Source organism: Mastigoproctus giganteus, chromosome 11 (assembly GCF_048544385.1).
Source record: "Mastigoproctus giganteus isolate SK-2022 chromosome 11, ASM4854438v1, whole genome shotgun sequence".
NCBI classification, from domain to species: Eukaryota; Metazoa; Arthropoda; class Arachnida; order Uropygi; family Thelyphonidae; genus Mastigoproctus; species Mastigoproctus giganteus.
In genome coordinates, this window is record NC_143585.1 from 112,879,232 (window position 1) to 112,903,237 (window position 24,006).

Genomic DNA, 24,006 nt, shown 5'->3' on the forward strand with positions numbered 1-24,006 from the left:
TACGAGCCACACAAGTTAATTGTTCTCATCATGGCACCCAGAGATGAACTGGTTGATTTCGATAGTGGTGTTACTGCCAGATGTCACATTGATGGCTTGTTAATTAGTGAAGTTGCTGATAGCCTACACCAGTGGTTCTCAACCTTTTTAATGTGAAGACATCCTAAATCCATTATGAAAAATTTCCAGCACCAGGTGCATGGGTGCTGGCAGAATATTTTGAAGTAATCTGGTGTCTGATTAGAAAGGTTACTATGTTTTGTAGTGAAATGTTGCGATAATTTGCTAATATTACTCCACAAACAGTACACATAGGATTAGGTGCAAAACTATCACCACACCATGTTAACCCCATTTCTAAGTAACTGTCTTGATACATAAGTTTTTTTTTTTTGTTTTTTTTTATAGTTGAACATGTGCTTGCTTCAGTTTTTCTGCTGCTCTGTGAAGTATCTTCATTGTATGCCACTACTTCTTGATTCAAATGTTCATCACTATCTTGATTTTTTTTCTCTTTTCAATAATAAAGTTTTCCATGGCCACTGTTTTAAAGTATTTGAAATAGAAATATTAACTAAAACTTTAATGTGCAACATATGCACAACTAGACACACGGATACGCCAAAGGAGGAATGCAGGCTAAGGGCTGAGATCTGCTAAGCGAGTATGAGTGTTTGCAGTACCGCTGTGTTGTTTAAAATACAGTGTACGTGACAGATGGCTCAGTTGTTCCGTATATGTAGGTGTATGTACATAAACACTGCGATGCGGTCAGCAATTATTTCATGACGACTTCTAATTTACACAGTCACATGAAAATCAATGACCTTTTTGTAGTGACGGCCACGATGTAAGCCAATGCTAAATTTGACGTCGCGGCACACACTTTGAGAACCACTGGCCTATGCCATTCAAAGATGATTGTCAGTGATGTTACCATGAAATGGAAGTGTGACAGTACCACCATTTTCAGCAATGAATGAGAAAAGCATCACACAATGTGACCAGAGGGACTTGGAAGGGTAGTGCAATAATTTCATTCAACATCCCTCTTAAACATCAGCCAGGAGTTTAAGACTTCAACATGGATGGAGGTCTGTATGAACAGAAAGTGCGAAGCTCGACAATATTGGAGCAGGCTCGTCTTACATGTGAAACAATTGCTATATTGAGACCATAGATATTAGTGCAAATCATCTTTATGGAGTGACAAATCTCTTCACTTGAGTCCAGTCAGATGAACAAGTATGGAGGATGTCAGAAGTTTTTCTCCAACAGTGAAGTTTGAAGGAGGGTTTATGATGTGAGGCCATTTCTCCATTCCACCAAAGGCTTAGGACCTTTGGTGGTTATGTGGGGAACCATGAATACCAGTTTCTACCTTTAACATTTTGTACAATTCCATGCTCCCTACAATGTAGCCATTCTTTGGTACAGACCCGTGTTTGTTTGTTTCAACAGGATAGTGTCCTATCTGATACTGTTCAAGGATGATTTTTGAACATGAATATACAGAAGTTGGAGTAGTCAGTGTAGGTTCCCAGTTTGAATCCTATGGAAACACCTATGGATAAACTGGAATATCAGGCAAGGGTCATATGCACTGATCTACATCATTATCACAAATGGTCACTTTTCCGCAGTGGGAATGGAAGACTAGATCGTTTGTTGGTAGTATGAGTGTTTACAGTGCTGCTGATGTATAATAATATAGTGTACACGACGGACGGCTCGGCTGTTCCGTATGTGTAGGTGTATGTACATAAACACTGTGATGCGGTCAGCAATTATTTCATGTCGACTTCTAATTTAGACAGTTGCATGAAAATGAACGACCACCCAGAAAGCTGGCATCCAAAGTGGGGGACCAACAAGTTGGTGACAGTGACGTCAGTGTGAAAACTGCCCTGTATCCACTTTTTTTTTATGTGATACATCCTTACGTGCACCTCCAAATTTTCGACATGCAGTATGTCATCTCCCCACCACCCAGTCAGTCACAACAGCTCATACCGCTCTGCCTGGTATTTCTTCAGTGTGGAGTGAGCCGGTGGCACCTCATTTTGTGACAACTAGAGTTATACTTGACCGACTTGAAAGCCGAGTGGGTAAAGTACCTGCCCGGCAACCCAAAGGTCGCGGGTTCGATTCCCGCCTCGGGCTTGGATCAAAGTACTGCAAAAACCTTGGGAGGTGCAATATGGCCACAGAAGCCGATGCGCCAACAACTACCAAATCAAAAAAAAACCGACTTGAAAGATTCAAAATATAGTGGTTTTCTTTCGACATTCTGTGTAAGAAAAACGTAAAATTTTTCAATGGGGGGGTAATAAAACAATTTTGATGAAAGGCAAAAGGCTTAAGCTTCTTACCTTTCAATGCCTTATAAAAACTGAAGAAGATTGCGAGACCAGCTGCAGAACGTCAACGGGAATATCGACAACGTGCAAAAGTGATGCATCTCCCACGCGACATATTTTCCATCAATTAAAACTTGAAACTTTCTGAAGAATTTACCCCTTTGTTTTGCCTTATTTAAATTACAACAAACATACGCCAAAAAGTTTGAAAGATTTTGGAATAACGAGTTTGGTGCGATTTGCTCGATTTCTGATCATCTGTAGTACAAAAATAATAATAAAATTGTATATCTTTTTTCTTTATTTCAAAAAATAAATAAATAAATTAAATTCTAAAGAAATGTTTCACATAGAACATGGTTCGCGCGTGCCCAGCATGTGCATAATTTTTTGGGGGAATAGTCTTATCAACCCGATTAGCGTCCGTTGTTAGTAGTTTGTTTGTTATTTGGTTTTTAGGAGCATTAGCAACTAAGGCCATATTGCTCCGGGGATATACGGTGGTCATTAGCATTTAGTAGAGGCATTTGATGCAAGAAAGCAAGCGTATGCAGCATCAGCGAAAAAAAAATAATAAATAAATAAAAAATAACCACTTCCACTTCACCCCTCTGTTCATTAAAAATACCAGTACAGCTCAGCCTTAAACTTATTTAGGCTATCAACTTCCACGACAAGGGATGGAAGTCTGTTCCACCAACCAACCACCCGCTGGCTAAAGGCAAATTTCCTCACGTCTATCCTACATCCGTCTTTCCTCAATTTGAATTTATGCCCTCTCAGGTGATTATTCTGAGCGAGAGGAAGAATCCCATCAGCATTGAGCATGCTCAAACCATTCAAGGCTTTATACACCTCTATCAGATCACCTTGCTGGTGCCTAGTCTCCAGACACTGTAATTTGCAAAACTTAAACCTTTCTTCGTAAGAGCAACCCTTTGTTCCATTCACTAATCTTGTTGCTCTTCTCTGTACTCGTTCCAGCATCTCTACATCCTTCTTGAAATGAGGTCTCCAGACCTGTATACAGTACTCTAGGTGTGGCCTGACCATTGCCTTATACAAGGGAATAATCACCTCCTTATCCCTGCTAGAAAAATTCCTATATATAATTGACAATACACCATGAGCTACTCTTGCAGCCCGTCTGCACTGCTCAGAAAACTTCATATCTGCCTGCACAACCACCCCCAGGTCCCTTTCATTCTCTACCACTGTCAGTGTAGTACCACAGAGTTGATACGTTGCTCTGGGGTTACTGTTTCCCATATGTAGTACTTTACATTTGTCAATGTTAAACTTCATTTGCCACCTCTCAGCCCATCTGCTCAACCTTTCCAGATCCTGTTGCAGTAGCGTAGTGTCCTTGACAATCCTGAACAACCTTCATATCATCTGCAAACTTGGACATTAAGCTTGATATACCATCATCAGTATCATTTATAAATACAGAAAACAATAATGGACCCAATACTGAATCCTGAGGGACTCCACTAATAACATTAGTCCACAATGAGCAGTTTTCATTGATTACCACTCTCTCTCTTTTCCCCCTCAACCACCCCTTTATCCATAGCAGCAATTTGCCTCCAATGCCACACTGCTCCAATTTGTGCAGCAGTCTTCCATGTGCAACAGTATCAAAAGCCTTTCTAAGATCCAAGTATATAATATCAGAGTTATTCCCTGCATCCAGTTCTTTTGTGACTGCATCATAGTATCCAATCAAATTGGTCAGGCAAGACTTCCCCTTAACAAAAGCATGCTGTGTCTGAGCTATAACTGAAGTCTTGTCTAGATGATCCTGCAGTGCTTCTTTAACCAGTGCCTCCATTAATTTTCCAGGAACAGAAGTTAAACTAACAGGTCTATAATTACTTGTGTCGCCCTTTGATCCTCCTTTGTGAATTGGGGTCACATTTGCACATCTCCAGTCCATGGGTACTTCCCCTGAGTCCAAGGAAGCTCTCATAATTATGGCTAAGGGTTTGCTTACTTCCTTTGCTGCCTCCTTTAATATAACTGGATAGATCCCATCCACCCCAGGTGCCTTTCTTGTATTTATCTTCAACAATTTCTCCGCCACTTTACTCTCAGTTATTACAAGATTCTCTAGCTTACTGCCAGGGTTGAATACACCTCTGGCATTCCCCTTGCTGAATAACTCCTCATGTGTGAATGTCGATGAAAAATATTCATTTAGTTTGTTAGCTACCTGAGCAGGATCATCAACAGTTGACCCATCGATATCAAGTGGACCAATCTGATTCATCCCCTTCCTTCTAGAGTTTACATAAGTAAAGAACTCTTTGCTGTTTTTCATTGCATCCCTTGCCAAAGATTTCTTGTAATCTGCCTTCGCCTGCCCAACCTCCTTTGTAACTTGGTTACAGATCAACTTGTATCTATCATAGGCTTCTGTGTCACGTGTTAGTTAATTTTTATGTATCCCATGCATTTTTATTCTCTGCCATATGCCTCATTAGTTCATCTGACATCCACTTAGGCCCAAACCTTGAACAATATTTCTTAGTTGGTATGTAAAGCCTAGTAGCTTCCAAGATAAGTTCTTTGAATGCTTCCCATTTTGAATTTGCTGTTGGTAACATCATCAGTTGGTCCCACTGTATAGAATTTAAATACTGTCTCAGTCCATCGTAGTCGCCTTTACGAAAGCAATAACCCTTCCCTTTACCCCTAATGGTAGTTACCTCTTTGAGTAAACCCACTCAGCACACTGTGATCACTGCCACCTAGTGGTTCATTTTCCTGCAGATTCTTAATGCATGAAGAATCACTACTGATAATCAAATGAAGAGTATTACTCCCTCTAGTTGCCTCCCGAACATGCTGATGTAGAAAACAATCATCCAATAAATCCACAAAAGCCTTGCTAGTGTGTGAGTGACCAGCCCCCAAATTCCAGTCAATATCTGGGAAATTCCCTGACCTTTCCGCTTCCTCCGTATTTGGTGGTCACGGGCTCGAACTCCGGTCTAATCAAGAAGCGTGTGCTACGTACTGCTGCTCTTGGCTATGGAGGCGCCGTTGTTAGTAGTAATGGGGGTATGTGATGCAAGAAAGCAAGCGTATGAGGTTATGTAGCATCAGCCAAAATAAAAGTTTCACACATCCATTTCCTCTAAACGTTTGCCCAGTTACTCCTTAAATTTATTTAACCTATCAACTTCCACAACGACAGATGGAAGTTTGTTCCAGCAATTAACCACTGACTAAAGTAAAATTTCCGCACATCTGCAACTGTCTTTCCTCAATTTGAATTTATGCCCCTTCAGGTTCGTAATCTGAGTAAGCGGAAGAATCCCATCAGAATTCAGCGTGCTTAACCCATTCAAGGCCTTATACACCTCAATCAGATAACTTCAATTATTGTTGCATTTTGCATACAGAATAAAGCAAGTTTGGAATGTACGCCGTTCTCGCCTCCTGCACGTGCATTATCTGGTGATGGGCTTAATGCCTTACTTCGATTGTTAAAATGATCGACTATGAAAAAAATAAGTGTGAGTGACCGGAATCGAACTGCTGTTATCAGAACTTTTACCTTATACTACACAGCTAATCTAATGTAAAACCTGATGTAATCTAATCTTTATACAGCAACCACATTTTGATTCAAAAATCCATAATCGATTATGCTCATCATTAGTATTATCCCCGCAAGCAGTCTATTTCTTAATTTTTTTTTTTTTTTTTTTTTTACTTTTCCGGCCCTAGAATAATTTGTAAATTCCTACTTTTCGACCGCTAGTGTTCTTTGAAACAACAGCTGGACGTGGTCCTGTAAAGAAGGTTAAAAACTCACAAGCCCGCAGCGAATATCGTAAAATTTCAGTACTCAATCCGTGGAAAAGCATGTGAGTAATAATAGTGATAGTGTCAAGCGAAAGACAAACGCACGAAATGACTTTTTAACAGTTTCAAACAGAACATAACTTAAAAGTTAGTGCAACGAACTTCTCAGTTGTCGCTTACAAGAACAAACACTGAATTGGTTTTGTCGATTTTTTTTCCCTTGATTTATAAAAAAAAAAAAAAAAAACTTGCTTCTCATCCTCCCCATGAGAGGGCCCGGTGTTCTGCATTGGCTGTATGGGCACTGTGTATACGAAAAATTCACCTTTGTAATGAGTTGCCACCCCTCTGTTTTAAGAATGGAGGCCTCTCTTTTGCGCAACTAGTTTTCAATTGCGTCTTCCCCGTTCTTCCTGATGTCAGCGTAATATGACTCATAGGCGTAGCTGCAGCCTGCTATAACAGAAAGCCGATAACGAAAAAGTACAGATGGCCTTGCCGTATTACATAGATTTAACCGGGCGCCTATTCCCATGGTAACTGTAAAACGTTGCCATAACGCTGAGGAATGAGATCGACGCTTCTGTTGTAGCTGTAGTTTATTTTTCACTTGGGCTGAATGCAGATCTGATCATAGTCTCCTAAGAAACGAAGAACGTGTATTTTACGGTGTTCGTGTATAGGTTACGGATTATTCTTCACTAGCAGCGAGTTTTTACTTATAGTGTCTTACGAGTTGGCGGACTCGGGTGAAACGACCTTTGCTAAATTGTTTGTACCTTAAATAGGTGACCTTGTACAATACGTTTAAATAGTGATTTTGCTTTCATTTCCGTAACAGTGTGCTCACAAGAAAGGTAAGAGGATAAATTCAAAACAGGAAGAACTAGCGATGTAAATACTAATAATTAAAAAAAATAGACTATTATTATTTAATTACCATTTGTATAGTTAACAGACAACCGCCAGCAGCACACTTTATTCCGCTTGCTCTCTACAAACCAACAAACTGTAGGAATCGAGGGAAACCCAAAATTCAATTCTGGCAGTACTTCAAACAAAATCTGGACAATTATCTCCTACTGAAATTTTTCAATTAGCACCAAACGGAGAGACTTGGCTTTTCATGTACCAGATTCTTTACGCCAGATCTGCTGGTTTGCTTGTAAAAAATTTTTCTGTTTATATGTATGCTTTCCGTATTTACATTGTATTTTGTAAATATTGATGATGATAGTTAACAGAAAGATTAATATCTGAACTAACCTACTGAATTAAGAACAGGATATGATAATCAGTATTTTGGATGTCGTCGTTTATATTACTCATTAGCTGCCTGTTGTCGGAGACACTACATAATAATAGAAGAATACGAATAAAAAAATGTCTGTATCTCTCTCTCACACACACACACACACACACACTCAATTACAGGTAGGCTGTAACCGGTTTGACTGGGAATATTTTTTCCCATCAGCCGCTTAGGAGTTTTTTTTTTTTTTTTTTTTTGCTGATGCTATATAAGCTTGCTTTCCTGCGTCATTTGCCATTACTACTCCTTTTGTCATAGACTCATAGTGAACCGCATCGTTTGGGCTAGTGCAGTGGTTTCCAACCTGTGCGCCGCGAGATTAGGAAAAACACCATCGAGCCCAGTGGCAATTACTATTTAGGTGTGCCGTGAATATGCGTCTCTTAACTTCAGGTGTGACTTGAGTGACAGAAGATAGGGAACCACTGGTTTAGTGCGTTTTATGTGTGTGCGCGCGCGCGCTGTAACAAGCCGTTCAGCAGGAAGAGCGAGATGTTAAAACAATCGATCTTCTCTGTTATCCGGTATTTATATGAAAAATATTATGTAACATTGTGAAATTTTATGAAAATTTTCCATTAAAGAAAGCTATGGAATACTTGTATGCTCGTGTTAAAAAATTATTAATAATATATTTTTTAAAAAAATCACATCTATCGGAAATCATGTACTAGTGGTATAAACGGTTGAAAGTTTCGCAACTAACTTGCTAGTGTCCACTTTTTTATTTCACATTTTCGTTGGAAATTCTGCACCCGACAATTTCCACTGTAAAATTAGGGTCTTAAATGTTAAGGCCCAACCTTAGGAAGACACCATCACCAATCATGTGTATATATATACACACACACGATTATTTTCCTTCACTGCCATTCCCAATTTAGCATTGCGCAATAATTATTATAAGTATTAGTGAACCACCAGGAGTACATCTCAAAAAAAAAAATTATAACATTGCACTTAATTAAGGTACAGAGCTGTCACTTTTAAAGTTTGTAAAATTTTTTTATAGTTTGTACTTCACATTATGCAGTGTCATCTTCAGTTTAATATCCTAAACTATGAAATACTTGACTAGAAATCAGGCTCCTGGCAAAACACTGAAATTTAATTTATTCCACTTTATGCACTGATGATCATCTGGATTTCTTCGTAGAATTTGAGAAATTCTTTGTGCGCATCATAAGATTAACATCAAAGCTGTATCAATATCCTGTGAACTCTTTATAAAAGAACACTAGATATAGTTGTAGAGGCAAAGGTTTCATCCATAGAAAATAGTATATTCTATCACAATAAGAAATGAGTCACTAGGAAAAAACACATATCATGACACCAAAAAAGGGAAATTAGTTGTAGATTATGTAGCGATCTTATTAAACTGTCAATTAAGAGACATTTATATAAATTTTATTTAAACCATGCACTGCTATTTCAGTCGCTGTATTCAGAAGAATAACCTAATATCAGTTAGTTGGCATGCATAAGCATTCCAGAAACCAGCTCAGTTAAGACAGTAGACACAACGTATCAATCAGCTTTGATAGACAGATCATTTGATAAAAACTATCTTTGATAATTCAGAAGCAAGGGCGCCTCTGTGGGCAGGAGCAACAGTGCATAGCACACGCTTCTTGATTAGACCGGGGTTCGAGCCAGTGACCACCAAATATGGAGGATGTGGAAAGGTCAGGGAATGAACACCGCATATCCTCGGAGCAATATGGTCTTAGTTACTAATGCTCCTAAAAATGAAATAACAACAACATTCAGAAGCAAGATTTTGCAATAGTCCTCATAAAGTTGCAGGTAGTATTTTAAGAAAATTAGGAACCCTGATAACAGTTGAATAGATAAAATAACAGTTCAGTTTGTTAATTAATTTAATAAGTTTGAGATACCATAAATCTTGATAACTAAAGAATGGTTATGAAAATGCTTGCAAATATTATAAAGATTATTGTAGACTGTGTTAAGTAAAAATATCAGTAAAATTTTCATGCAGTCTTCCTGTACCAGCTATTAGAATAGTTCTCAAAATTACATGCACAGTTATACCAGTAATTGATCAAAGCAACATTTCCCAAATTGAAGTCTGCGGACCCCTGAGGGGAGGGTCCATAGACCAGTTCTAGAGGGTCTGCGAAACGTTCAGAAGGTATCAAGTAATTTTGTGTTTATTTTCTTAAAAAAACTGATAGAATTAATGAATTTTGTTATAGAACATTAATTATTTTCGATATGTATACATAATTGTATACATATTTCAAATTATTCGTTCTATGTATAGCAAATTGATGATAAAGTTATTATTATATATCTATAAAAATAAGAATAAAGTTGAGTTGTTTTACAAAAAAAACTGCTGAATTTTCTTTTCAGAAAACCCAGTGTTCGTACATGCATAAACAGGGTGATTCAGGAGGAATAATAAATATTTTGGGAGATTATAGTATCGATTATTCTGAGTAAAAAAGTTCATATAAACATGTGTACAATTCTCAATGGATACGGAGATACAGCTGTTTGAAACTGGCATGCACAAAGCCATTATCAGAGGTATTATAAAGAAATATAATTGTCTTCTTGTATTTATTGACATTTTAAATGATACAAAACACAAATAATTGACATTTTTTACAGTTCACAATAAATGTTTGAAAATCCCACCACCAACCTCAATGCACTTTGCAACTCTTGTGGCAATATGATGTATTGTTGTTGTTCTGGGGTCGTCTTGGCGTTCCTTTATGAGGGCAGCAGTATCCAAAATGTAAGCGAGAAATTAGTCTCTTGTATTCACCTTTTCTTTGTATACTGCACTTCTCATCCATCCCCACAAACAAAAATCTAATGGAGTGAGGTCTGGATACCTTGGTGGCCGATCCATCATTCAGGGAAAGTTCGATTTAGATATTGTATCACCAGATGGGTATCATGTGCAAGAGCTCCTTCATGCTGAAAGTACATACCAATCCTTGTAGCCAAGGGAGCACCCTCCAATAGTAGTGGGAGTTTGTTTTTGCAGAAATTCTAGGTAAATGGGCCCTGTAAGACGATTTTAAAAACCCCAACAAGCCCAATCAACTGATTGACGATGATACCGCACCACACATTTATAGAGAAGTTATGTTGAAATTTTGTTTCTACATGGCATGCGGATTTTCGTCTGACCACCTATGAGAGTTATGGTTGTTGTTGATACCATCGCAGGTGAAAGTAGCTTCATCGCTAAACAGTATTAATGGAATTAATTGGCTATTAGCATTTACACACCGACAAAATTCCAATCACTGGGCATCATCTCCCAGTTGGAGGTGTTGCACCTGCTGTGTGTGAAATGGATACAAGCCGTGTTTGCGTAATGTTTGCCATACTCTTGTCTGTGGAATGCCGATACTTGTAGAAATTCTTCATGTGCTAATAGTAGGACTACGTTCGACCGACTGAAGAATGTATTCTATTTCATCCACATTTTGTTCATTTGCACGTTCAGAAGAAATATGAATGCTGGGAACTTTTTGGTATAAACACTAGTAAACGCTCTTGAACCCAGTATTCTGCAGTTAGGAAACCATTGACGGTATTCTCTACAAGCAGCAGTAGCACTTCCATTACAAAAACCATAAACAAACACCATATCGGTGTATTCAGCATGCGTGAAGATGTGCAGCATTCTTAACAACACTTCTAACACCAAACAGCATCAGGTTAAAACTGCTTCTTGGTCACATCTGATTTGCGGAGTCGTGTGCACCAGTTTCCAACAGCTGTATCTCAGTATCCATTGAGAATTGTACACGTGTTTATATGAACTTTTTTACTCAGAATAATTGATACTATAACCTCCCAAATTATTTTCTATTCCTCCTGAATCACCCTGTACACACACAGACGTGCACGTGCACACCAGGTGGTTACAAAATAAGATTCCCTATTCAGGAGACCCTAGTGTCAAAACGGTTATGTGGACATGTGTATATGTATAGGGCAGCACCTAGAACGTCTGTTCAACTCTGCCTCGTGTCTCTGTGAAGAACAGTATCGCTACAAATGGGCCAGCTATGTGTGTGACGTAGGTTTGTATGTGTTCTGTTGTTGTGTCTGGCCACTTGGCTACCCAGAAGCATCAGTCACCTGGACAGATGATTCTGGGTACTCATCCACACCACAGGAAGGTGGACCAGTTCCAGTAGAGCACATAATGTCTCAAAAGAGAATCTGACCCACCTAGTGCTACCAAAAGGTGGGCCAGGATCCTCTGGAGCCCATTCTACAGGAAAAGAAAGGAGCAAGAGAGGCAAGAGAGAGATTTTGGCACGCTTTCTCTTTGCTGCACCACTTTCAAATTTTTTCATTGTCCCACAAAACTGATCTGAAATAAAAAAAAAAAAACAATATTAAGTAACACATCTTAATTTTGTTCAACCTACCAGGGGGAGTAGGTGGATGCTAACTGGCCCACCTCCCCCCCCCTTCTGATATGGCCTGTAAATACTAAAAGTGTTATGGACATAACTTTCAAAATCGTGAATTCCATCAGAGGACAAGCTCTTCAAAGGAAACTTTTCAAAATGCAACTTAATAGAAATGAACCAGATCTGATATTACACACAGATGTGAGGTGGCTGAGTCGGAATAAGTTTCTACAGAGATATTTCAAAATTTGCTGAACGAATTTTTAAAAAACTGTTGATCAAAGGGGAGATGAATATCAGCAGCCACAAGGTGCTGATCTGGCTTTTTTGGCAGATTTTACCAGTAAATTAAGCGATCTGAATTTGGAATTACAAGGAGAAAATAAAAATGTAGTGACATGATTAGTAGTATTTCTGCATATAAATATCAATTTTTGGCAATGGCTAAGGAGCTCAAAGAAAAAATATTCTATCATTTTGCAAATATGCAAGATCATTATTAGCAGCTACATTCTTCAATATATTTCTTATCCATTTAATTTCAACTTAGATACGAAACAAATTGCAGAAAAAAACACTGGGATTTTTTACATGGAGAAAATATTACATTGCGAAACGATATCTTCCTAAAGGCCAGATCATCAGAAAAAGACTTGGAAATATGTTTGCCGAGAAAAGTATCCAAATATAAAAAAAATGCTGTGAACTTTTAAATTTCTGTTTTGGTTCCACACATCTGTGTGAATCCGTCTTTTCGCATTTTAAACAAACAAAGACGAAGACTCCGCTCTACTGTTACTGACTTGCATACAGAAGATTCTTTACAGTTGGTGTTATCACAGTATATCCCCGATTGTGAAAGAATGGCAGATGACATGCAGACACAAACTCCACATAAATTAAAAATTTAAATATGTATGAATTTAAAATAAGAATTTTGAATTGTATTTAATTTTAGAATTTATAAACAACATTTTTCAATGTGTTGATTAATTTTTTTAACCATGTGCAATGAAATTCTTGATTGGTAGATCACGGCACATTTTGAAGAAAAAAAGTAGATCGCATCACAAATTCAGTTGGTCACCACTGGTATAAACTATTTGTGAATAGGAGGGAAACACAGGTTGTCTACTTCCTTTTCTTTTATTATTTATTTAAATTTTTTATTATATATATTATTGTATTTTACTTTTTTAGCTGGTGCAGCATATACCTTATTCTTCCTTGCACCATACGGCCATTACTGTTATTAGTGTTTTAGTCAATTCTGCAATGCATCGACTCAATTTAATTTATAGATGCTGTTAGCCTTGTGGCCTTCTGATGAGGTGGGGCACAATGATCAGTCTATCTATTTATTTATTTTGCATTTGTTTCACCTGGTTGGTCAATTCATTGTGGTTGGTTTCAGCTCCATTCAACAGTGATATTTCACTTAATTTGGATTTGGTGCCATTAAATTTAATTTAATTGGCATTTCTTTGAAATTAAATTAGGAGTGGAAGTATTTTCCTTTTGCAACACCCTTTATATTGTTTTATCCCCCCCACCCACCCTTTGTTTGTTGCTGTTGTGTATGTACTGGTTAAATTTCTTTTCATCAATTACTAGACTTACCATATGATTGCCATATTTTCAATCATACTTCAATTATGTTTTTGCAACATGCAGTATAAATTTTTTTTGCATCCACCGATGTGTGCTATTCTGATTTTTTCTTGTTTCCATTTTTTTTTATATTATTTTTGTTATTAATTTAAATTATATATATAATTTAAATTATATAATATATAATATATATATATAATTTAAACCTGGATGATTTGTGCACCAACTGAATTTTCTTGAATCATATTCTTTTCACTGTCCTTCCTCCTAAAATTCTTCAACACTCTGAGCTATTAGTGCAATACGAGGACAGGAGTGTCTGTTGCTATCGTAAGTACCTTCCTAACTTTGCCTCCCATTAGCTATATAGCCAGACATGGACTGCTTATGGAAATAACATACATTTAGATAAATTAATACAAAATATATAATTTAAACAATACATACACATGTATAAAGAATTTGATAATGCAGAACAATATACAAATAGTTCTTCATTTTAAATAATTTTTAAGAAAATAGATGAACAAAGTTGTGTAATACGTTGCGGATATTGAAAACATTTCATAAAATAAATTTTGTATATTTTTGAACAAATATATTAATTATCACTTGGTTAGAATATCCATGGCTTTTAATAATTTCATTGTACTTTCTTTCATTTATGGAAAAGCTCCCCCACAAATGCTTTATAACTTCAATTAGGTCTTTTCTTTGTTGTCAAGCTAAGAAAGAGAACATTCATCATTAAAATAACTTAATCCCAAAAGAATGCTAATATATATATATATATATATATATATATATATATATATATATATATATACACAGTGAACTCCCGCTAATCCGAACACGTTTCGGTCGGCGGAGAGGAGAAATTTTTTAGTTCGCAAAATATACATTTTTTGTATTTTCCAGTTAAATTTAAATGGTATTAATGGTACAAAAACAATTAGAATTCCACAAAAAAATTGTATTTTATTGTAGTACTGTACTAATACAAAATTAATAAATCTGTGTTTGACATGGCCTATTAAAACTACAGATCTATACTTACCCACCAAAACAGGAACAAAAGTCATTTTTCAGAAGTAACAAACTCTGTTAGTTTCTTTTGACGTAACAATGAAAATCGGTTAGAAGATGCTCTGTTTCGCCACCGCTTCATAAACATGTAGTCTTCTGGTGTAGCGCTGGGATGTTGTTCTGAGTAGCGTAAAACGAGGTCAAGGGCCGCATCTGTGTGCAACACCAGTTGTTCTGCAGTACTACCGGGCTCGTCATCATTCTGCTTGGAGTCTTCTTGGGTGACAGCTGCCACGATGTCTTCATCCGACAGGTTTTCATGACCTATTCCATCCGCTGCAATCCACTTGTTAATGTCAGATTCTATTGCTTCCTCGCACCTGGGAATTTCCTGTACGAGCTGAATTAATTGTTCTGTGTCAGTGTTTTCGTCAGAACTATCGACAAAGCTGAGAGAGGGCCATAATTTCTTCCATGATCTTTGTATGGACTGCTCGGTTACACCCTCCCACGATTCAGGAACCCAATATACAACATCTTTTAAGTAAACTTGTTTCATTTTCTCGTGTAAAGAAAGTGAATTGGTGTTATCTTCTATCAAGGACCTAAGATATTTCTTTCTGTACAAGCTTGATAGACTGTAACACCCCCCCCCCTGTCAATGGGCTGTAATAACGGTGTTACATTAGGCGGTAAGAAAGCTGCCTTTATATCCCCCTGATGTCAACTCAGAAATGTCTGGGTGGGACGGTGCACTGTTTATCGGGAGAATGGCACGAGGTGGCAAATCATTTTCATTGCTGAAACGTTTCACTGCTGGGACAAATTGATTACGATACCACTCAATGAAAAGCTGTCCATTCATCCAAGTTTTTTTTGACTTTTGTAATGAACTGGAAGATTTAATGTTCATATTTTTAAAAGCTGTCAGCTTCGCTGATTTACTGATCATCATCAAAGGTAGCTAGTGATTTCCTGAAGCATTACTACAAGCTATCAACGTCACTCGCTCCTTATTCATTTTAAAACCTGGGGCACGCATTTCCTGTTGAGATGCTAGACTTTTTGTGGGCAAAGCCTTAAAATTTAAACTTGTCTCATCAGCATTATATATCTGCTGAGGAGAATAATGTGATACCAAATCAGCGAACTCGCCCACTGCAGCATGATCAGCTGATAATTGCTCCCCGGTGATCGTTAGCTGGTGAATTCCATGGCTCTTCTTCCAGCGATCAAACCAACCGGTACTCGCACTAAATGATTCAATTAGTTTGTTGAGATGAATGGCCTTTTCTCTAACAAGAGGTTCACTTAGAGGTGATCCCCTTTCTCTTTCCTGAGTGAACCACGTGAATAAGGCTTCACCAAGCTTGTCAAACGTTGAGGGCCTTACTGTTTGTCGATTTTCAACTGATTTATCTGAAGTAGAGGTACAAAACTGCTCGATCTTTGCACGGTTTTTTTTCCAGTCAGTTATTGTGGCCTTGCCCACTCCAAACTCTATTGCCAATTTCGTTGTACTTTCACCCTTGTCCGGCCTTTCAAAACTTCCCACTTATCTTTCAACGTACACGTTGTGTGTTTCCATTTTGTGGCCATTGTGGCAGCAGACTGAACTAAACTAAACTACAATAATGTAGAGCAAAGATTTAAACATTCACGTTTAATGCGCAATGTCGCGTGCAATGAATCATAGCATGGAGGCAGAGGGTTTGCTTCCAGTGTGTCACACTCGCATACAAACGCAATAAACCAGACCTGTTTTACTGCTTGCTTCTATATTATTGCAGTTATTCGGCTAATCCGAACAGGGCTCGGTCCCAATTAGTTTGGACTAGTGGGACTCCAGTGTGTGTATATATATATATATATATATATATTTTTTTTTTTTTAAATTATTTCTCTCTCTCTTGTAAATTTTTTTGGCATTATGTGACCATTCTGAAGTATACATTGGCTCCATGTTCCTTTACTCTCCTCTGTACATTAAGCCTGCTTACTTGGGGGGGGGGGAGTTAAACTGCAAAATTTAAACATTTATTGGATTCTAAATGTTTGGGATAATGAATTTCTCTAGCATTTTGGTTAACCGATTTAAAGCTTAAGCAATAGACTTCCACCCTTGAATTATTCAATATTTTCAGCCCATTCAATGTCCACGAACACACATTTTTAGAAATACAAAATAAAAAGAATCCCAAAAATATCATAGAAAGTGGTTCAATGTGCCCTAAGTGGTTGATGCGCCAAGAAAATTCAATGCAAAAGACAGTTTAATTTCTCTCTTTTAGTGCTGTTGCCTAGAGATATCAAATAAACTTTGGTGGGAGACAAACGATTCACCATAGATGTGGTGAAGAATATCATCCAGACTGTATGGTGTCTACAGTGAAATTCCCTACCCAGCCAAATGATATGGGAGGTGCCATCCGTAATGCACAGTAGGTCACCTGCAGTTTATAAAAGATTCCATAAATGCTAATGGATACCTGACTATATTGGAAGGCAAATTGCTGCCAACCATTGGAGACCATTTCAACCTGCCAAGTAACTACATCTTCTCTTTCAGGATGAATCTGCTCCTTGTCATCGGACAAAAACTGTAATTAGGCACTTCTGTAGTTACTTTAACTTCATTTCTGCATTGAAGTTTCAACAGTAATGTATTTACATTTGTTACGGGTGAGAAAATGGTTGGAAGAACAGTCCATTACAACTCTTAGCTGGCCAGGAAACAGCCCGGACCTGAATCGTATAGAGAACTGTTGGCATCGTGTGGAATCTGCTGTTGCCAGAAAGAAACAAAAGACCCTTCGTGAACTTCAGGAAGCCGTAACTCGTGTTTGGAACTGCAAACTATTAGTTGATTATCTTCAGAAATTGATCTTGTCAATGCCTCGACGGTGTGCTTCTGTCATCAGGGCCACTAGAGTCTGTTCAACTAAATATTAGTGTGCACCTGGTGAACTTTTCATTTTTTTTTTTTTCATTTAAAATGATAAACTGAAGCAAATTGTGGGCTTCTGATAACATTTCTGATAATAAATATCTTTTGTTTATATTTCTATTTGTGATGCTAGTCAGTAATATAAAATACCATCGCAAAAGAGGGTTAGAAATGTGAAATTGCTAGGTGATGCACTTTCTTTGAACACCAGTGTGTGTATATATATATATATATATATATTTTTTTTTTTTTATTATTTTGTTATTTGATTTTTAGGAGCATTAGCAACAGAGGCCATATTGCTCCAGGATATGCGGTGGTCATTCCCTGACCTTTCCGCATCCTCCGTATTTGGTGGTGACGGGCTCGAACCCGGTCTAATCAAGAAGCGAGTGCTACGCACTGCTGCTCCTTCCCACCTGGCTACGGAGGCGCCCTTTTTTTTTTTTTTTTTTTCTTTTCACAGAAAGGCTGAAATTCAGTATAGGTACTCCTCATGTTGGACAGACAACTTGTGTGATCGAGACCTGCTAATATTCGTAAAATCGGAAACTTACTGGGATTTACTCTTGTAGAGAATTTGTCTTCATTTTGAATTTAGACCAAATAAAATAGGATAATAAATATAATGTATAGGATAATAAGAAATATTAAAATTTTGAAATATTATATTTTAAGTCAAGAAAGGTACCCCTCGTGTTACGCTACATGACGAACAGCATAAAGGATATGAACTGAGAAAAATAGTTGTTATTAGAAGGGGGAAACACTTATTAGGAGGGGTCATGTTTTTAATCGACTTTCATTTTTGTTTATTAAAAAAAAGGTTAGGTTTTTTTCTGTGAAATAATACTAATAATAAAAATACAGTAGTCTTTTAACAATAAAAACAAGAGAGATGAAATAATAAAATTAAATATATTTTTCCGCCGAGTGAATTTTGCTTAATAGTTCTTCATTATTTTGTAGTATTGCTTTCAGCGTTTCTACGGTCACGTTTTTTTTTTTTGTTGTTGTTGTTGTTGTTGTTGTTGTTGTTGATGTCCACAACTTATTTACTACCAAAAAAACTCTTTCCGCTGTACCACTAGTTACCGGCAAACATAATGCAAATGATTTGCAGCATTATGGTGGCTACATATCCAATCCGGGACTGTCCCACATAAACCGGGACATCTGGTCACTTTATGTATTATTGTAGTATGCCTGAATATCCTTCTTTTTTTTTTTTTTTTTTTTTCCACGAAAACCCCAAACACGAGAGGTATTAGAACCTATAGTACTTAGTACTGTGCTTGGTTTGGAGGTTGAGAAGACTAAAGAAGATATTTATTGACATTCGACTTTGACTTCTGTAGACTGTAAATTTCAGGAAACATGTATGAAGGAAGGTTGTTCCAGAAAATGGCAGTTGAATGAATAAACGATGAAGATGAAAACTTGGTTATGTGAATTTGAAGTCGGACAGTAAATGGATGTTGGCTGATGGCGGCACATGTTCGGACTGTTTTGAAAGAGCAAAATTATAGAAACCAATTCAGAAGAACAGTACGTCTATGAGACAGAGTGGAGAGACTCTGTTAGAGAGGAGTCATTAATTGACCTAACTGCCCTCTTCTGAATGGAATCTAGAAGCCTAAGAGAGATTTTGGGGGCACCACCCCAGATGTGGGAACAATATTCCATGGTATGGCGGATTTTCAATTTGTACAGAGTGAACAGCTGTTTGGAAGAAAAGTAATGCCGAGAACAAAAGAGAAAACCAAGATTTTTAGATGCAGAGGAAGCAACATTTGTAATGTGCTTGTGCCAAGAGAGCTTAGAAGTCAGGATAATCCCCTAAAGAGAAATACCTTTTTGCGAGATATAAGACAGACTGAGTTATGGAAGGATTGAAATCAACTAAGTTGTCTTTGCCCCACTGGAGATCGGCATTTAAGGAATTGGTAGCGGATATTCGAGAAGTTGAAGCTGATTGAGCAGGGCAAGGTTTCTCAAAATGGAAAGTGGAATGCGATGTGCTGTCATCAGCAAAACTATGGATAGGATTTCCAGTCAATGGAAGAAGGTCATTAATATACAAAAGGAAAAGAGTGGGGGAAAGAACTGAACCTTGGGGGGGACACCGACATTAGTGGAGAAGTTAGAAGACCGAGAGCCATCTGCCATCACCCTCAGTGAGCGATCAGAGAGAAAACTGGATAACCAATTACAAAAAACAGTTGGCAAACCATAAGATGGAAGCTTGATTAGAATATCTTTATGCCAAACATGATCGAAAGCCTTTGAGATGTTAAGAGCAACTGCTTGTGTTTCACCAAACTTTTCCATTGAATTTGTCCATAAATATGTAACATAAGCCAGTGGATCAACACTGACGGAATCCATACTCGCGATCGTTGATCAGACAGAGGGTTTCTAGGTAGTTTAGGAATTAGCGGTTAATTGATTTCTCCATTAGTTTAGAAAGAGAAGTAATTGCAATAGGACAATAATTGGATGGGAGGGATTTGTCACCCTTTTTAGGAACTGGCTGGATATGAGCAAATTTCCAAGCAGAAGGAAAAACACCTTTGGAATAAGAAAGTGAAAAAAGGCAGCAAAGAACAGGAGTAAATTCAGGAGCTCAGGTTTTGAGAATAAGTGAAGAAATACCATCAGGACCCGGAGCTTTCTTTGCATCAAGATTCATAAAAATCCTTCTGACATCCTTTTTATGGAAGACCACAGGAGGCATTGAATGGAGCGTTTTGGGAATGGTGGGAGGTGTTTTACCAAGATCATTAATACATGAGCTGGAAGAAAAATGGTATGCTAGCAGGTCAGCTTTATCCTTGGCTGAAGTGACAACAGAACCATCTGGTTTTGACAGAGGTGGGAGCAGAGATGGGCAAAAGTTGCGGCCAATAGCTTGGGCAAGAGACCAGAATGCTCGGCTGCCATTAGGGCAAGAAACAAGTTTTCTACTCTTAGTCTGTTCAAAATCTAGTTTGGACTGATTAATAACTGCTTTACAATTGTTGCGAGCTTTGGTGTAGGCAGAAAATGAAACTGAAGAATTGGAAACAAGCCAATTACAATAAACAATTCTTCTCTTTGAACAGCCTTAGCACATTTATTGGAAAACCAAGGTTTAGATAAAGGACGAGATTTTAAAGTGGAGTTTGGAATAAAGGAATCCATTCCTACAAGAATAATTTCATTGAGACGATCTGAGCAAACGTTGACATCAAAAGTTTTGAAACAGTAGTCCAACCAAGGAAAAGAAGAAAAGAAATCTCGCAGGTCTACCCATTTTCCATTCTTGTAATGCCAAACAACACGAGGTTGTGAATAGCCACGAGGTAAAGGCTGCATTGGAGAAGAGACAATAACCATGTTGTGATCTGAGGTGTCTAAAGGACCACTCACTTCAACCTTGTACTTAGAAGGGTTGTTTGTGAGAAAAAGATCAAGCGTGTGGCTGTACTTACAAGGATTGTCCTTGTAAGTAATTGAACAATCTGTGCAAGGTCATTAGTAATTGCAAAAGCCTCAGCATCTCGACCTGCTGGGTTGGTGTGACTAGAAAACGGAAACCGGCTGGAGTTGTGAACATTAAAATCACCAAGGGAAATTACCTCACTGTTAGGAATGTTGGACTGGAAAAAGTCAAGTTGCAGAGAGAGAGAGAGAGAGAGAGAGAGAAAGTCAAAGAGCTCCAAGTGATTAGTGGCATTTGGAGAACAGTAGAGACAACAGATGAATTTGGCACAATGAGGTAGAGAGATTTTAAGACAGAGAAGATCGAAAAGAGGAGATTCCGAATTACCAAGTCTCTGACAGGGAATATCAGAATGGACAGATGCACAAGTACCACCTTTGAGGCAAAAGGAATCATACAGCGAATAATTTGGGCAACTGAGATGTGCAGTAGTTGAATCAACTATAACTGAAATTCTGTCAGAAAAAAGTACATGGGGTTTGGCAGACTGCAAGTGAAAATGGACATCGTTGAGATTAAAATTGAGACCACGTATATTTGCGAAATGAACTAGGAAGTGTTTGGGAGATTTAGATCTTTCTGCAGATAAGCTTACTCTATTAGTTTGACAATTCATGGTGTATTAAATAGTAAGAAAAAGTTGGGGGACATGCTGTATGAAGTAATGAAATTTTTGGATATGACGTACACATGGTAAGGATATACCCAGATCCTTGACATAACGTGATCTCGACAATGCCTCCCCCCGCACACTACTCAGACTCCCTCCAGTCGCTATCTGGCTGAGTAGAGGTAGCAAGATTATACACTAGTATAATCCGGAAGCCTCCTAAAGAATTACCAATAGGTTCGGTCCGGTGTACTAACTAGTGGCCGGCCTGCGAACACTGTTTTAGAGCTGTACCCTCGAAATGTAAGGAATATTGGATCTCGCCGTGATGTTCATCATAACCCCAAAAGTCATCAGTCATACTGCATGATGGAAGAGATCGTAAAGGGTTGGCCAGAACTTAGCTTTGGAAACTAAACATGGGTTCCATCACTTCAAGCTTCCAATAAGCAAATTGGTGGTATTGCCCCGGTTGATGAGAGTCATCTACACCTAGTATTGCCTGGTAAAACACGCCTCCGTAGCCAGGTGGGAAGGAGCAGCAGTGTGTAGCACACGCTTCTTGATTAGACTGAGGTTCGAGGCCATCACCACCAAATACGGAGGATGTGGAAAGGTCAGGGAATGACCACCGCATATCCCGGAGCAATATGGCTTTAGTTGCTAATGCTCCTAAAAACCAAATAACTAACAAACAGCCTGGTAAAACAAAGGAGTGGCATTTCTCCATGTGTGGGCACTTACGTTGGGTTATACACAGAGTGCTTGTGCATGGAGGTTATACCCAGGATTACTATCAGTTCCACCATCGTGAAGGTGCAACAGCGGAATTGGGTCCACTTGATCTGAATGTCACCCGAATATCAGTTCCATCAGCGTTTTAGACTTCCAGTTAGCAAGTAAAATCTCTGTGACCAAGGACCTAATAAAATACCGATCCGATGTGTCTGAGATAAAAATCCGTGCAACCTTCACCCCAGGCCGAACTAATCTGGCTAGTATGAAAAAAACCCTTAAACGATATTGTTGTTTAGACGGGGCTCATTCGGGCCTTTTTCACACCCTGTGACACGAGGGCGGTTGTATCTACTGTGGTAGATATTCTTCCACTTCGTGTGGTGCTTTTTTTTTTAATGAAGCTCTTAAATAGCAGGTATGCATTTATTTTAACTGTTTAAACAAAATGTAAGGATTATGAAGTGACAACCTCGACAGTCTCTCAAGAAGACTGTTGCAGGCCAGTTTTTTTTTTTTTGTTTTTTAGGCTGTGGTTAGACTGTTAGGAGAGGCCTTCATCCTGCAGTGGATTGAAAATGGCTGATGATGAGGCTGTGGTAATAGGTTGGTTTGAAACGATTATTGTTATGTCTACGGTGGCACCTAGACTTCCGTCTATCTCTACCTCAAAAGCCGAATTTACGCAGAACTTCTGAAAAACGGGCTTGTATTGGAAGAGGTCTCTGCGCCACCGGGGAGCAGCCGGTACCCGGCATTCCGCGCCGATGGCCGTCCCCAGGCACATAGAACCGGGCCTGAGTCTACCATTCTGGCAGTGCCTCATGCACTAAAGTCCCACACCCACCGGAAGTAGTGCTATACTGGTGGGTGCAAGCGATCCTGCTCCCAGGTCACCCAAACCAGGGAGCTAGTAAAAAAGTAAATAATAATAATAAATAACACTAAAATAAGAAAAAATAAATGAATAACAATAAAAAAATAAATAATATATATAAAAAATATAAATAAAAAAAATATGTAAAAAAAATAGACACGGGGGGGGCGGACAATCAACAACCCCATGTCCTACAAACCCAAAATAATAATAAATTAAAGATTTTAAAAAATCGGACACTGGGAGAACTATCCAACAACCCCTTGTCCAAACAAATAAAATTTTTAAAAAATACAACAGAAAGTACTGTTAGTAACAAGCAACCTTAATAAGTAAACCTAATTTGTAAGCATTAGTCTTGTCCAGTGGTTTTCAACCGGGGTGCCGCAACAACATTCCAGGGGTGCCACGTAATTTGGGTTTAAGTTACTTAAACTTATTATTATTTTTTTTAATTTATATGTTTATTTCATTATAAAACGGTGTACAGTATGGTAGGGGTGCCGCAAAATAAAATAAATTACTTAAGGTTGCCGTTATTAAAAAAAGGTTGAAAACTACTGGTCTAATCCAATGTCTTCTCCGTTGGAAAAATTACATAAAATTCTTGTAAAGCATCAAATTTTACCTGGTTGACAATATAATCACTTTCGTTACCACTAATTAAATTATTAATCTTTAATTTATCTCTATGTTTAGTATATAATATATGATTCCAAGTTTCTAGTTGACCACAAGTGCACAAAGGAGAACGTTCCAGGCCAAAATAATGTAATTTATAATTCCATGACCCGTGGCCAATTAAAATGT

General features: G+C 38.0%; 1 protein-coding gene across 3 annotated transcripts in view; it reads left to right on the plus strand.

Moving 5' to 3' along the window:
* Positions 1 to 24,006, plus strand: part of LOC150078358 (uncharacterized) — an 821,930-nt gene that overhangs the window by 69,284 nt on the left and 728,640 nt on the right. The window lies entirely within an intron of this gene.